The 15153-nt window shown below is 41.4% G+C and overlaps 1 protein-coding gene across 3 annotated transcripts in view; it reads left to right on the top strand.

Annotated features, from left to right (window-relative positions):
• The window catches only part of PRKG1 (protein kinase cGMP-dependent 1), a 400374-nt gene that overhangs the window by 170523 nt on the left and 214698 nt on the right, over window positions 1–15153 (top strand). The window lies entirely within an intron of this gene.

The raw sequence follows: 15153 nt of genomic DNA, 5'->3' as shown, positions 1-15153 counted from the left end.
ACCCCAAAAATACTTAGGGAGGAATACTGGTATCTTTGTATTCAGTACATGCATCCAAATTCCATCTGGCTAGGTCACGAGCTCCACAGAATAGGTGGAAGTCTGTTTTCGCATATGCACTGGGGGTAACTTGTAGCTATTTGATTTGATCATTGATGGGAAAAGAGTAGTTTTTGTAAGTGGGGCAAAACCCTCATGCCCAGTTCCTCTGCTGTCTGCTTTTGATGCTGTGGCTCTGCCATCACATCATGCAGTGGAGGACAGGATAGTGTTGCCAGCTCTTCACTTGCTCTCCTGTGTGAGACTTGGAGACAAAAACGTGTGTTGGGCTGGAGAGCATCTTACAGAGCTCCTATCTGTGTGCCAGGTGAGCGAAGGATACTGGATGTCTAATGTGTTGGTTTTGGTGTTTGGAGGCATTGTTGAAGGGCACGGGGTTTTTTACAAGAGTGCTTTTTCTGGTAGACAGAGCACTGAAATGAGATGTGTAGGTGCGATACCTGCTATACCACAAACTCCCCATTTAATAAGATTTTGTATTGAGCAGATTCATGGAGCTTGATCACAGTTGCCCATATAATTACCTCAAAGAGAGAACTGGGTAAGTAAGGACTCTTTATTACAATCCAGAGAAAAGTACTGAGATGATTTTCTGTTCCCGAGACCCTGCTAAGTGCTTCCATGCTTCATAGTAGCATAAAAATGTATAGTTGACACCATCATTAGCATTGCAGTATGGGCTGGGGAAACAACAGCACAGTTTGTCCTAAATGGAAGTAGCAATTCATTCTATCGGAAACAAAATAACAGGGGAAAAGCTGAAAACAGCTTTTTTGTGAGTAACAGCCCTAAATAGATTTGCTTGTGGTAGGTGTAGTGCTTCAGGCAGCTTTGTCCAGCAACTCTACAACACTGATTGGGATTTCTGGCATTTGAGAGCTCCTCCAAAGGGAAAGAAAGGAAAATAAATAGCTTGACAGAATTGCTTTCGGGATAATTCACAAAATTAATCCTTCAAAAGCATGCTTTTATGTTCAACCACATGTTTAGATTTAAAAGTTAGAAATGACCCTCTAAGCAACAGGCCAATCCTCCCTTTACCTTCATCCTCAAATCCCTCTGTAAATGCATACTCTTTGATGCTACCTCTAGAGGTGATTAATTACCTGCGGATGTCAGGGTTTTTTGCTGTCTCCATTTGAAACCTAGGCTAAATTTTAAATCTGGGGAACGTGCTTGCCTGTGTGTCTCCCCACCAGCAATAGTTGGTGTAAAACAGGACAGAAATCCTGGTGATAGCCTAATGCTTGCACTTCAGAAATTGGTGGTACTTCACAGACCCCAGACCAGGTACTTCAGAAGTGCTGAGCTGGCATAGCAGTGCTCATTTCCACGAAGTGGTGTTGGTGGTCAAAGTACTGCAAGCCAGTAGTATATCATTATTGTACTGAGGGACATGGTTTAGTGGGAAATATTGCTGGCAGGTGGACGGTTGGACTGGATGGTCTTGGAGGTCTTTTCCAACCTTGGTGATCTATGATTCTGTGATTCTTATCGTTGCTTTTTACTGCCCATCCACAATCAAACAAGAAAGTCAGATGTCAGGGTACCTTCCAGCAATGGAATAGGGAAAAGGAGAAGAAAACTCCTGCCAAGAGATGCTGTTATATACAACATCAGGTGGAATTCTCTCTCTGACATTTCCACCTAAAACAAGAGGTTCATGTGTTTCTTATTGACATGATAAATCTTTTGGCAAGGTGAAAGATTTCCCTTGTGCATTGCAGGCCAAGTAGTTAGCTAGCAGATTTGGTCACCATTCTCTTACCAGGAAATATAGATCAGCATCTTGTCAGAATGTTCTCAGCAGTTTTCAAAATAAGTAACAGGATTTTGCTTGAAAAATTGTATTTGTAAACATGCTTCACATAAGGAATAGTTTTTTAATCCACACGTTTTCTGTGAACTGTAAGAGGTGCTCCTTTCTCTGTGACACAAGTATGTGGCTTTGAATGGATAGAGAAACCTGTACCAGTGTGATCATTCATCACTGATGGAATCCTTGCAAAATGTCCTTCTGGTTTCTCCAGTGACAAAAGCTGATTATCCCCATTCTCTAATTACATCAAGAAATCCCACATGTCCTCAGGAGCTAGCATTACAAATTCCCATCTTCGTAGTGGAAAAATCTGCTAGCCTGTGAGGCTTTTCCCATCTGGTGATGAGGGCAAGGCCATTGGATTTTCCGCCAGGGAGAGTTGGTGTTACTGAGCTTTGTGGCAGCATGTGAGCAATGTCAATTTACATTTACCTAAAGCTTTAAAAATGCATAACTCTACACTGGGATATTTACTTGGACCTCCTTCTTCAGAGCAGTTAGACTCTGAAATCACTGCAGAGAGTTGGTTTTCAGAATCTAGAATAAATAGAGCATCTTTAGAAAACTACCTTAAATTTTCATGAATGTCAAACCTTTATTGGTTATTTCCAAACCAAGCATTTCTTAATGCTTTGATTTTCCAAGCTGGCAAAGGATTTTGCTGCCTTCTTCTGTGAGTTCCAGGAGCCCAGGGATCCCGTTTCAAAATCACACCCCACTTTGATGTGCTTTAATATTTAGCAGAAGAATAGAGGGACACAACTGGCATGAAAATTAATCTCTGGCATGGAAATGAGGTGGTGTCAGGTGAAACTGGGTCTGGTAGCGTTATCCAGCACGCAGTCAGTGATCCGTCAGCATTTCCTTGCCAACTCCTAATTGTAGTGAATGAGCTGGTTTACAGAGTTCAGGCTGGCTTCAGATAAAAGTAGTGTTTGAAATTAAGATGAATATGGAATAAATATGCAAATATGTTGCAACAGCTGGTGAGACCTTTGTGGGGACAGTTTAATGATGCTCAGAAATTCTTTTGCTTCTGGAAACAGAGAGTTGGCAGACGGTCTTGTTTAACTCTGGTAAGTCTGTTCTCTGAAACAGGGTGTTTGGGTTTTTTCAACTGAACCGAGCACAGCGTCTGTTTAACAGAGCATAGCATATTAGCAAAAGGATTTTGGAATGGGAAGTAAATATTGAACTGAATTGAATAGTGCTTTAAATAGGGGCTGTAGGAAGAGCTTTGCATCTGAGCCACAACAGGTTCTTGGTTAAATTCCCCTGGCTTAAGAAGGTGCCATCTTTGTAGTTTAATAATTATATTGTGTTGAGTTCTGTTCTGTTATGTAGCACTGATCCTGCTAATAAGATGCTGAGTTTAACCACACAGACCCAAATGAAACTTTATAAAGTGGCCAAAATTCCCTGTATTACTTACAGCCCCCGAAGATCTTCCATCTCTGAAATAATTCATCTGATTCTTATTAACTCTGAGCTATGAAGGCATTAGAAAACAACAACGAAAATGAAGAGCGTTTCTAATTTATCAGTAGATGCTCTGTCAAGTCTTTAATGTTATTTCAGCATATTATTTCCTAGAAAACAGCATTTCATAGTTAACTTGCTTCCTACAGCTGGAAACCCTCAGGAAAAAGCTTGTAAATCCATTTAATAACCAATATTCAGGTTGGATAGTAGGAAAAATGTCTTCTCGGAAAGAACGGTGAGGCATTGGAACGGGCTGCCCAGGGAGGTGCTGGAGTCCCTGTTCCTGGAGGTGTTAAACCCATGTGGAGATGTGGCACTGAGGGACATGGCTTAGTGAGCATAGTTGAGATGGGTTGATGGTTGGAGTTGGTGATCTTACTGATCTTTCCTTACTTTTATGACTCTGAATATTTTGAAGGCCCCGTTTGCCTGTTTGTGTCCTCATGCGTGTGGTTTTGTTGTTTAAAGAGAGGGGTGGAAACTCTTTGAGGTGTTTTACCATTGGCTTTCTGGGAAAGCCATCGCAAGCCAACTCATTGGCAGATCTTGGAAGGTTTTGATTTTGGAAGATTGCTTGATAAATTATTTATGCTTTCTGAGCATGAGTAATACCAAGAAAGGATTAAGTTATTATTTTATATTAGTCTACAATAAGGCTGTATACACCGTGGAATGCTAAGGATTGCTTACCATTTATAGGAAAAAGCAGTCTTTATGGACCCATGGGACTTCTAATTTTCATATGTTATTACCAAAATTAATCTCTTATTTACTGCTTTTGGATCTCCCTGGAATTCAGTAAAATATACAATTTCTGAGAAGTCAGTGGAGTTTTTAAATTATGAACTATGTGAAATGTGCTGATTAGTTTATTAAAGGAGTATAATGTATTGAATGCACATTCAGGAATTCACAATCCTTTTGTTGGTGGAGTTGTAAATAATGCAGCTCAACTTCACAGATCTCTGTTTTGTGATAGAATAGTGGATGTTAATTGCAAATATAGGTAACTACATCCCTGGAAACAAAACTTCCACTAGTTTTCCACTGGACCAAATATTAGTTTGGAAGTGGAAGAAGCATTGCATTTTGCATTTCCTCATTAGTTTTCCTTTGTAGCAAAAAGCAGTAGAAATGCTGACAAAATTCCTTTTCTCTGTTGCAAGTCTTGGCATTCCAAGTGTGTCAACAAGCAGTGGACGGAATGATCCATGTGATAACATGAAGTTTGCCTCTGGTGGATGGACCTGAAACGAGCATGTGCAATTGCAGTGGAGCGCTAGAGGGAGAGTGGTTCCCACTCGTGTGAAATGTTGGGGGGGAGAAATTGGCTTGTAACGCTGTAGGGAGCTTCATTTACGTGACACAGGGAATATGTTCAGCTGGTTCCTTGGTAACGTCTGTTGATTATCTAACAGTATTTACTATAAAAACAGTTCGAGACAAATACTGACTGGTCTCTATACTTATAATGATATTGCTGAATGTTTCAGACGGTCATTCTTTTCTCCATGTAAGCCAGATTATCTGTTTCTCTTTCTTTTCTCTTCTTGGCAAGCACAGATTTTAACCTGGTTTTCAACTGTAGAACTTGGAGTGCCTTATCAGGCCAAACCATCCCTGCTTCTCAGAGATGGGTCCAGCTGCTCTAAATCCTGTGTCATAATCTGGGCTAAACTCAAAGTCAGTACTTTCATTTCTCAGAGAAGAAAGCAAGGATTAAATGAAAGAGCAATCTGTGAATCCTGTTGCCCAGGGGGAAAAGTGCCCTTTTAGGGCAGAAGGGAACTAATCGAGGAACAGGATTCCCATTTATTTTGCAATAGCTTGCAGCTGAGCAGTGGGATCCTTTCTGCTGTGCCACACAGACAGCGTTGACAGACAAATGTGAGCTCATGCTCATATCTCTAGGGGTCCTGGGCCTTGGTCCTGCAATGGATGCTTCTCTTCAATACCACCTTTGACAAAAGCAGAGGAAATAGGAACCAAAATGCAATTTTTCCTTCCCCAAGCAGAAGCTGATGGGAATATTGCTTCTGTTGGTCAGCTATAAATCAGATTTCTGCCCTCCAGTCTGACTATTTTAATAAAAACTACCATCAGTCCTCTGCAGCCAGCACTGTAAAGGGGCAATTCAAGGCATACAAACTGCCTGCCTGAATTTTTTGCAGTGTGAAAGGACTGACAGTTCAGATTTGATTCTTGGCATGCACATCCCCATCAACCCCATCAGCTCCCTTCCTATCGAGCCACGAATCCCCACATTTCCACCCCACCTTCAGCTTATTCCTCCAAAGCTGGAGGCATCTAGTGTCCCCACAGAGATCAGCAAGGGTGAGTTAGTGCAGGAAAACGTGCTGCTCTTGGAGTCGTCAGAGCAATTATTAATGCATTTTGGCCTGAGTATTAATGTGTTTCTTTCTTGCATTATCCTCCATAGTTTTAAACAGTTCTAGAAATGCTTTCAGAATAGCTGCAGTAAACTGAAGCTTTGAATAGTTTTGAGCATGAGGAGAATTTGGTGGGACAACTTGTGGGTTTATTTTTTTCACGTTGCTGATTCTAACAAGCTTTTTTTTTTTTTTTTTTTTTTAACAGTGCATTAATAATGGTTTTAATTTGCATGATGCTTTTCTCCTTCATCAAGTGCATTACTACCCCTGGTAATGCCTGCAGCACTCTTGTGTGCTTCAGATGTGTTAATATTTCTCTTTTAATCAAAGTAATGAAGAGCAGAGAGACAAAGGGACTTCTGTAGGATGCCAGACAGCAGCAGAGCCGGCTGCATAATATCCGTGCCCTGATATCAGTCTGCTGGCATGATGGAAGATCTGGGGCCACCTAAATGTGCTATGTGCTCATATATGTTAGTTTTGAGCCAATTACCTCCAACTCCCCGTGCCTTTTTAGTTCTCTCCTGTCCCCAAATAGAACACAAACGTAATTATAGAGGAATCTTGCTTGTCTCAATTTCATTGTGAAGCCAGCAATAAACAAGAATGATGACGTGATGCTTAGTGTTCATTAGGTTAAATAGATGGTCCTTTGATGTGTAGGAAAAGCTTCAGTCCTTCAGAAGTCATTCCCTATTGCGTTCTTCATGTTCTGCTGTTGTTATTCCTTTTTCTTTTAGTGCCCAGAATTGGTAAATACGTGATCCACTTGTTGTTATCCAGCTCCAGTGCCTCTCCATGGTCACAAGCTTTTTAATGCTATTTAAGATCATGTTCCCAAGTGCTGCAAAACTTCTGTATTTCACTGCTTATCCATGTGCTTTGAAGCACTTTGGAGACTCATTTAAGAGCTCAATAACTGTTTTAAAGAACAGAAGGAGGTGGTCTCTGTGTCTGCCCACTCTGTGGCCAGCCAGTGAAGTGCTCCTTGCACTTTCTTCCCTCATCCTTTGGACTTTATGGCTGCAAAGTCTCTATTGCAGTTAAAATTATTGCTGCTGTAAACTTTTGAGTGCCATGAGAGCCCTACTGTAGGTTTTCGCTATATCAAGAGCATGTGGTGCGTCTTGAGTGGGAGGCAGCTCCATCCACAACATGGTGCTCTAGTAGTGGCTACTGTTCTTAGAACGTGGAGGCAGCATGGGAATAAGCAGTATGTGTAGCAATTTCTATAGGATTGTTGGAAGCAGAGGTTTTTTCCGAGGTACAGAGATCACTGTGTTAGCTTGATGGTGTAGACACAGGCACAGCCTCTTGTGACTCCTTTTTTCAATCCTAAAACAAAATATCCACCCTCCTTAATAAGCTTCTACGGAACTTCTCAAGTTAAATCATTTGCTAGAAGGATTTAGAATTTTCTTCCCATTTATTTAATGGCATAATGCTTATTTCTGCAGTTGCTCATTCCACTGTTTTCCAGGCATGGTGCCTGTGACAGCTTAATATCTGTAATACCAAAACACAGGCAAGGCAAAAGCAGCCTCTTAACAACTCAGTAGCATACAAAGAAATCAAAAGAATTGTTATTAATCACTATTTTAAGTCAACACTGAAGCGTGTACCCTTATGGAGCACAGCCTGCACAGCACACATTTCGATGCAAATGGATGTCATTGCTGTTAACGACAGGCAGCAATTGCCGCTTCCGTGTAATTAAAAATAACATTGCCTATAATAATTTGTGCAGTCGCTGGAATGTTTGCATCCTTGTTGTTCAACCTTGAATGGCTGAGCAGCCAATTAGTCATCGAAGAGACTTGCAGCAAAACAGAAAATAATCATGGCCAGCATCCTGCCATTGCATCGATTAACTTGTCATTGTAACTCAGAGCAGCAATAAAAATATTGGAGAATGGCGTCAAGACGATGATTATTTTGCGCTGATGACATCCAGTTTTCTTTCTCTCTCCAAAAATGTATTTTTCATTCCATTCCCTGGGAGGAAGGGAGGAGATGGACGATTCTCCTTTGTGGTCCTTCTTTGCAGCATGTTCTGGTCACTTTTTATCTATTATAAGGCAGCACCTGTGATATTTGAGCTGGATTTACAGTGTCTGCTTCCATTACGATTAAAACTGTAGGTTCAGCACCCAGGCAGGCAGTCACAGAGGGTAAGGTGGGTCTCAAGCAGCTGCTGATCTCATTTAGATTTCTTGAAATAGCAGAAAATTAAGGCTGTCCCAATCATATTTCCTCTAATACACATAAAAAAAAAAAGGGATAAAGAGATCAAATGAAGGACACGTTCATAGTGGTGTGTGTTTTGCCTTTGGACAAGGACAGTGTCTGCTTTCAAAATGTACTGGTAAAGCAGTGTAAATATAACACAGGCTGTATTCAGGTACAACCTTTTTCTTTTAACAAAAAAATAGTTGTTTCCTTTTTTAGAAGGAGGTCATATCCTTGATAAATGTTAAAGCCTGTGTCAGTCTCCCTTTTTTCTTGAAAACCGGGTGGCCAGCAGTAAGGAGAGAAGGACAGGATTTTTTTCTAATTGCGTGGCCCCAAAACAATGAACTTTTTGTATAAATTTGTATGAGGTTTAAACCTGCACCGAACCACGACAGAAGATGTCTTAGAGGAGGAAGACCTGCACCTTCCCCCAACCATCACTCGCATGTGTAAATGGACATATTCAGAGCAAAATTGTTCTCACATTTTGCAGAATCGCAGAGTACCCCAAGTTGGAAGGGCCCACAAGGCTCACTGAGTCCAACCACTGGCTCAACACAGGACTACCCAAACCCTGAGAATGGTGCCCAAACACTCCTCACACCCCTTGCCCTCCAGGCCCTTCCCCATCTCTGTAGCCCTCCTTTACAAGATCTTGTGTAGGTTTATGTCCTGATATTGTGGAGCCCAAACCTGCACCCAGTGCTTGAGCTGCAGCCACATCAGGCAGAGCAAAGCAGGACAATCCCTTCCCTCAACTGTCTAGCAATTGTAAATATCTTCATTTTTGTTCTCTATTACCCTTTCCTCTTGTCTTGTGTATATATTTCACTTCTGTGTAAGTTTTTTTTGTTTTTTTTTTTTACGAATGCATTCAGAGTATGCTAAATTGTTTCCCTCATTCTCTTCTAATGACCTAATCCTTTAATATCATAAGTCTCACTCACGTTCTGGAAACTAAATACTTGTCATAACCAAGTCTCCTTCATCAGAAACGTTGCCCTCAGCACCAAACTTTATACAGTCTCAGTATCAGGAGTAGTTAACCACTCTTGTAGCAGTCTTTTGGAGCTGGCACAGTGAGCACTAACTGGTCCACAAAGGAATACCAAAAATAATTGCTTCATTAAATGACTGCAAATATTGCTTATTGGGCAAAAGACAAAATATTCCATCCTTTTAATAAGAGCGTATCATTCTATTGCGGTGGTCTAGAAAAGTGAAGGAATAGAGAGGCATCTTTAAAAGTAATTACTTTAACACTTTTGTTGCCATAGCAATGAGATGCAGCTCTTGATGAGCTATCATTGCCTTAATGCTGTTAAAAAGTTTAGTTGCCGTAACAACAGCATGCATTTTTAGTTCCAGTAAGTAACACTTCTGCTTTTTGCCCTGTGCCTGTAGAAGCAACCTGTGTTTTTGGTGTGCCAGATATTCATGTGTGTCAGCATACACTGGGATTGGTGAATGTCCAACTGCTTTGCTGGGGTATGCTGGAATGAGCTCACTGATCTCTGTGTCATCTTTTGTATGTCACATTTGGCTTTTAATAATCACCTAGAGTGTGGGAACTTCCTTGGAGTCTTGGAGGAGAGATTTTGTTCCTGTAAGTGTTCACTGTCGCTCAGCTGAATTTGTACCCACAAGTGCAAACTGAGGAGTGCTTTATCTGGTTTTATCTCTAACCTGTTACAACATCAGCTTGATAAATTCTGCATCTTAAAGACCTGGGTTTTTCTTTGTGGAATTGTTTGCATCTGTAGGAAGTGGCTGTATGGGTTATCTGTGCTTCAAAACATTCAGTAGTTCACAGGATTGAAAAGGCAAAAAGCAGATCCCGGGAAAACTCAGGTGTTAGCATCAGTGTGTGTGACAGCTAGTTCAAGGCAACCCAAACAAACCAGCAGCCAGTAAATCAGCAATTGCAAGAACCCACCTTCCCAACTGCTTCTCTTTTACCTTGCCAACCTGATGCTGCAGTCCTGGCATTGCCTTTGCCAAGGGACTGCTGTTGACCTTCCCAAAGTTCATGCATGTGTATGCCCCAAATATTAGGCTTTCAGCATTAAGGGGCTTAATGAGCAGAGAGAGATTAAAATAGAGAGAATCATAGAATCATAGAATTCCCCTTGCCACTGCTCCAGCTGTATGCTTCCAATTTGGTTACAAACCTGTTGTTGCTGATGATGCTTTTAATTGGCACTACTTGTGAGAGCCGCCACCTCTGATTGCCCCCTGCTTCCAACACCCCCCAGCAAAGTACAACCAACAAAACTTAAAAGCGAAAGAAAAGAAATTCTGCATGGGTGAGTGGGAGCAGCAGAGGGATGAAGAACTGATTATCTTCAATTACGCAGAGCAATTCAAAAAGCCTTTGCTCATTAGCTGCCTGCTTACAGTTAGTGCCTTTACCGAAAACTGAATTGCCTCAGCCTCTTCCCTCTTTTTGTCTTCTTCCATGTTATTTCCCAGTAACTTAGGATATCATTACTCCTCATTAAAGCCACACATGGAGAGCATGTTGAGAACTGCCTGTAACCAAACAGTGCCAGTGCCAAAGTGCCAGTGCTGCTATTGCTGTTTCCTGCTGCCCCACAGAGCACCAAGGTGTGCACACCAGTGCTTCTCTCCCATCTCTTCGCCCTCTCAGATGTTGATTTTTAGATGTGTTTTCTGCTGTGAATTATACATGAAAGTGGCTGAGCTTGCTCTATTTGCAGCTGCATGTACTACGGGCTCAGAAATTATTATTTTTTCTCCATAAAGTTATCTTTAGCTGCACTGCATTTATGCTGTTGAGCTTATTTCAGAGATTTACTGCATGGAGCAAATTATTTTAGGCCTGCTTCTTTTAGTTTCTCCTCTCCACCCAATCGCAGGAGCAGTTTACGAGGCATTCCATGATGCACAGGCTTTCCTATATAAATATCACTACATTTCTTGACAGTAAAACATTTTACCAACATGCGTGGGTTTTTGTTGAATGGCAACCCAGCTGCTTTCCAGGCTGTTTAAAGAACATTTCCATGGGGGGGAGTGAGTTCATTTGCAACTTTTTACTCCCGCTCTTCCTGTTTGCCATTACACCCATTGCTAACATCTTTCCTTGAGATGGAGCCACACAAGAGTCTCACATGCTCCTGTGGGACTTTCTGTAGCACTTTCAGTGATTGAATGTTATAAATGCAGAATTGAAAATGAATAATTACTTAATTTTCAAGAAAAGTGTTTTCTTACTGCCCAAGAGGCAGTAAGCTGCAGAGAGGTGGGGCATTATTAAGGAATGATAATCATAGAATCATAGAAGTTTGAGTTGGAAGGGATCTTTAAGTTCACGTTGTTCCAACCCCTAGTTCCTGCTATAGTTAGTGACGTCTCCCATTGGACCAAGTTGCTCAAAGCCCCATCCAGCCTGAGATGATGCTAAACATCTCTTCAGTGGAAATACCTACCTGGTATTTCCTGGAAGTCCTGCCTGGTTAGACTTTCCAAACAAAACATAGCAAGGATTGGATAAGGTAGAGTAACGTAGGGCAGGGCAGAGTAGAGTAGAGTTGAGTAGAGTACAGCAGAGATAATGATTTTGATGTATTCATGTGAGAAAGGATGCCTTTTTCTTATTTAGTGCTTGGAAGTGGGAAAAGAAGTGATTTTGCAAATGGAGTCTTAGGAGATATGCCTCCAGGTCCATCCAGAAATAAAACTAAATTTTATGAGTCCTCAACGTATGCATTCTGTTACTGAGGTGGCTTATTGGGAAGGAAATTCAGTACAAGCAAGGGAATTATTTGCTTTCTGGGAAATTAGTGGCCGGGGCCTCCAGAGAACTGAGTGCAGTGAGGGTAGTGTTTGTTCTTCACCAGAGAATAAAACAATTCAACAAAAATATCAATAGGAATGCCACTGAGCCAAGGAGAGGGACAGTGTGAATTTTTTGGCATATGTAGAATGCAAATTGAACCATTTTATGATAGCTGCTAACAGATTAGTTGTATTAAAAGCAGTATTTCCTAGTTGCACATGATTAAAGATCTGCAAATAATTTGTCATTGTTAGTGTCAAGAGCTATGCATCAAAACTAGGAGGTGTTAAAAAATTTAGCCTGTTTAGACTTTCCAAACGAAATATAGCAAGGATACCATAGGGTAGAGTAGGGTAGGGCAGAATAGAGTAGAGTGGAGTAGGGTAGAGCAGACTAGTGTAGAGTAGAGCAGAGAGAATGATTTTGATGTATTCATATGAGAAGGGATGCCTCTATTGCAGAAGGGCTGGAGAATAGATACGTGATGTTTTAAGTATTTCTCATCAAAGATTGCACCCTGTAATCAAAGAATGGCAAATACAGTACCTTTAATTAAGAAAGGTTTACAAACAGAAGGATGCAAATAGGGGAGGTATCACATGCTATTAGTCTGAGATCAAAAGTGCACAAAGCTTTAGAAGAAATTCCAGTAGAGAAGCTAATTAAAGACGTGGAGTTAAATGCAGTTTGAGAAAGCTGCCATCCTTCTGTTACAGAGAGGTGGACATCTCACCTGCTCCGACCTAAAGGGTATGGATTATTTTATGCTGTGGATTTCTGACAGAAATCTTTAGCCCATTCCTAGGATGATGCACACAGACATTTGTCACCATCTTCTCTCTGCTGGCGAGTTTTCAGCAGATGTTCCTTTTTTTTTCACAGTGATTTGTATCAATAGAAACAGCACAAAACTCTAATGTCATGCATTGCTAGGTGCCATTAATTATTCAAAATCATTTCAGACATCAGATTTTCCAGTTACAGTAAGTTGCTACTCCCTGATGATTCTGGAGACAGAATGCTTGAAAAATAACCCATATCACATTTAATAATTCAGTACCATCTACTCTGCTGCTTTTATATCAAATGTTAGAGTGACATTTAATGCTCATTAGAAGGCTGTTGGTTTTTTTAAATACTCTATTGCTCCAAGATGGCAGTTCAGGGATACGGTGATTTTAATTATATTTGTCACTAAGAAGTTGTCAGAATGTACCATTTGACCTCAAGCTGTTATTCTTTTAACAGTAGGTATTTCATTAGGAAATTCTTTTGTGTATTTCATTAATTACAACATAAAAATGATGAGATTTTAGAATGAAGGTGCATCTCAACAATCTTCAACAGATATAAAATATTTCCTGAGACAGGCTCAAAATTCCACTTTATGCCTTAATTTAATATTATTTTTTTAATATCAGAGCTTTTTGTAAAGTATTAAAGCACGTCCTACCCATCTCCAATGCTCTGTTATTACTGGAATACCATACATTCATATGTGAATGAAACTTGTGAAGGAAAGCTCATGAACTATTCCAGACACAGTGAGAATGCCCCGTATGTCTGCCTGATCTGATCCTGAAACGGTTGTTTTTATCTTGACTGACAGAACAAGAACAAAAAGGGATAACAAATCCCATCTTGCATATACAGAAAATAATTGCTGTTGTCTTCTTTATGACTTTTTTATGACTTTTCCCGCTGCCCTTCTCCCCAGCCCTCCCAGATCAATTGGATTTGGCCCCATTGTTCTCATGCTAATCAGTCTCCTGGCCCCTGAAAGATTCCTGAGAGCCTGTTGACATCGCCTCCTAAATTATAAGGGTTGTGAGCTCGCCCTGATGCACTTCAGGGCTGAGAGACGGTAGGAGTGAAAAGCTTTCTCTTAGATATGCCAGAGCATTACCGTAACCCCGAGGAGAGCTTCATTAATCCAGGCACTCAGCCAGGAAGCTCCTTCCCAGCTGGCCCTATTCATTTCTTCCATCTCGATCAATTGAATGCAGTTCTGTCAACCGTATCATTTTCCAAATATAAAAATGTTCAGAGTGAGAGGTTTCTGTGAGTGTATTTGAGCTGCTCCCGTTTGCTTGGTGCTGTGGTTGTATGACAAACAGCAGAACTTCAGTGAGGATGTAGCGGAGTTGTGCGTGGCCCATGTTTAATCTGCTTTGCATTGATTTTGCTTTAAATTGATTTTCCTTGCAAGCCTTGTGTTAGCTAACGACTCTGTAATGTGCCGATTTTCTTTTTTTCCTTTTTTTCTTTTAATTTGAGCTAGAACCTCAGATAGTGCCTGTATTTGGTGAATGATAAGGATTTCTTGCAGAGGACCTAGAATGCCTTCTTACAGCCAGCTGGGCACTTCTTCCACTTCCTGAAGTCTTCTTGCCTTGGTGCTTGTGGTGAAGAGGCAGAACAGTTAAATGCACACATAGGCTATGGATAGGATTTTGGGGCCTGATGAACTCATTCCCCTTCTAGCCTCATTACTGGGGAATTGCTCTGGCATTGGCTTCTTTATCACAAACTGACTTGGAAATGAACAGCAGAGAGATGAAGGGGGCTTTCCCAAGTACAAGGAAAACCAGATGAGAATTCAGAAGGCCTAGCAGAACTTCCTTCCCGGCCAAATGCTTTGAAGAAGCCACTTGTGGCTATGATAAATTCCCCAAACGGGCTGCTTCTATACTTTTTCTGTACTGGACTTTTTGTTGTCATTTTGAAAATCCTCTCTCTTAATCCATCCTTTTCTTCTCTCTGCAAATGTGCTGCTTCTCAAGCAAGCACCAAAGCTTTCCTGAGCCCATGATGCTTACAGTCATGATGGGAATTACTGTCACTGAATGTAGCGTGAGAGGTTGGTCTAGCTGTAGTGTTTCTTGTTGGAATAAAACCCGGGGAGGTTTGCTTTGTCTAAAGTGTGCGTAGGGTGGCCCAGGCGTTATGCATCTTGCAAGTGTTGCAGCAAGAGCAGAGATCAGATTTACACAAGGGAAGGCAACTTTTCTTACTTTCTTGAGGCAGAAATTGAGCTCCGCTCCATTTCAAGTGTTTGGAAATGCTGTTACACATGGATGATTAAAAAGAGGTCGCAGTAACATCATGTCCAAGTTTTTTCTTGGTTGCCCAAGGAAACCAGATGCCAGGCTTCGTGCTCACTGTGGTGGATTCAATGCTTATCGTGTACATCCAGGTTATGGCTTACAGTAGCACCTCAGTAGCTCCCGGCGGAGGTTGGGCCGCCTGCTCAGAAGTGGGGCCCGTTGGGGTGCCGAGCGTGCTCTCCGGCACCCAACTGCTGCTCCCGTGCCACCCGCGTCAGCCATTCGCGGTCCTCGTCCTGTGGCGGCAGCTCCTCGAAG

The sequence above is a fragment of the Tympanuchus pallidicinctus genome, unplaced genomic scaffold (genome assembly GCF_026119805.1).
Source record: "Tympanuchus pallidicinctus isolate F22 unplaced genomic scaffold, pur_lepc_1.0 scaffold16, whole genome shotgun sequence".
NCBI lineage: Eukaryota > Metazoa > Chordata > Aves > Galliformes > Phasianidae > Tympanuchus > Tympanuchus pallidicinctus.
This window is presented reverse-complemented; position numbering and strand designations above follow the sequence as displayed.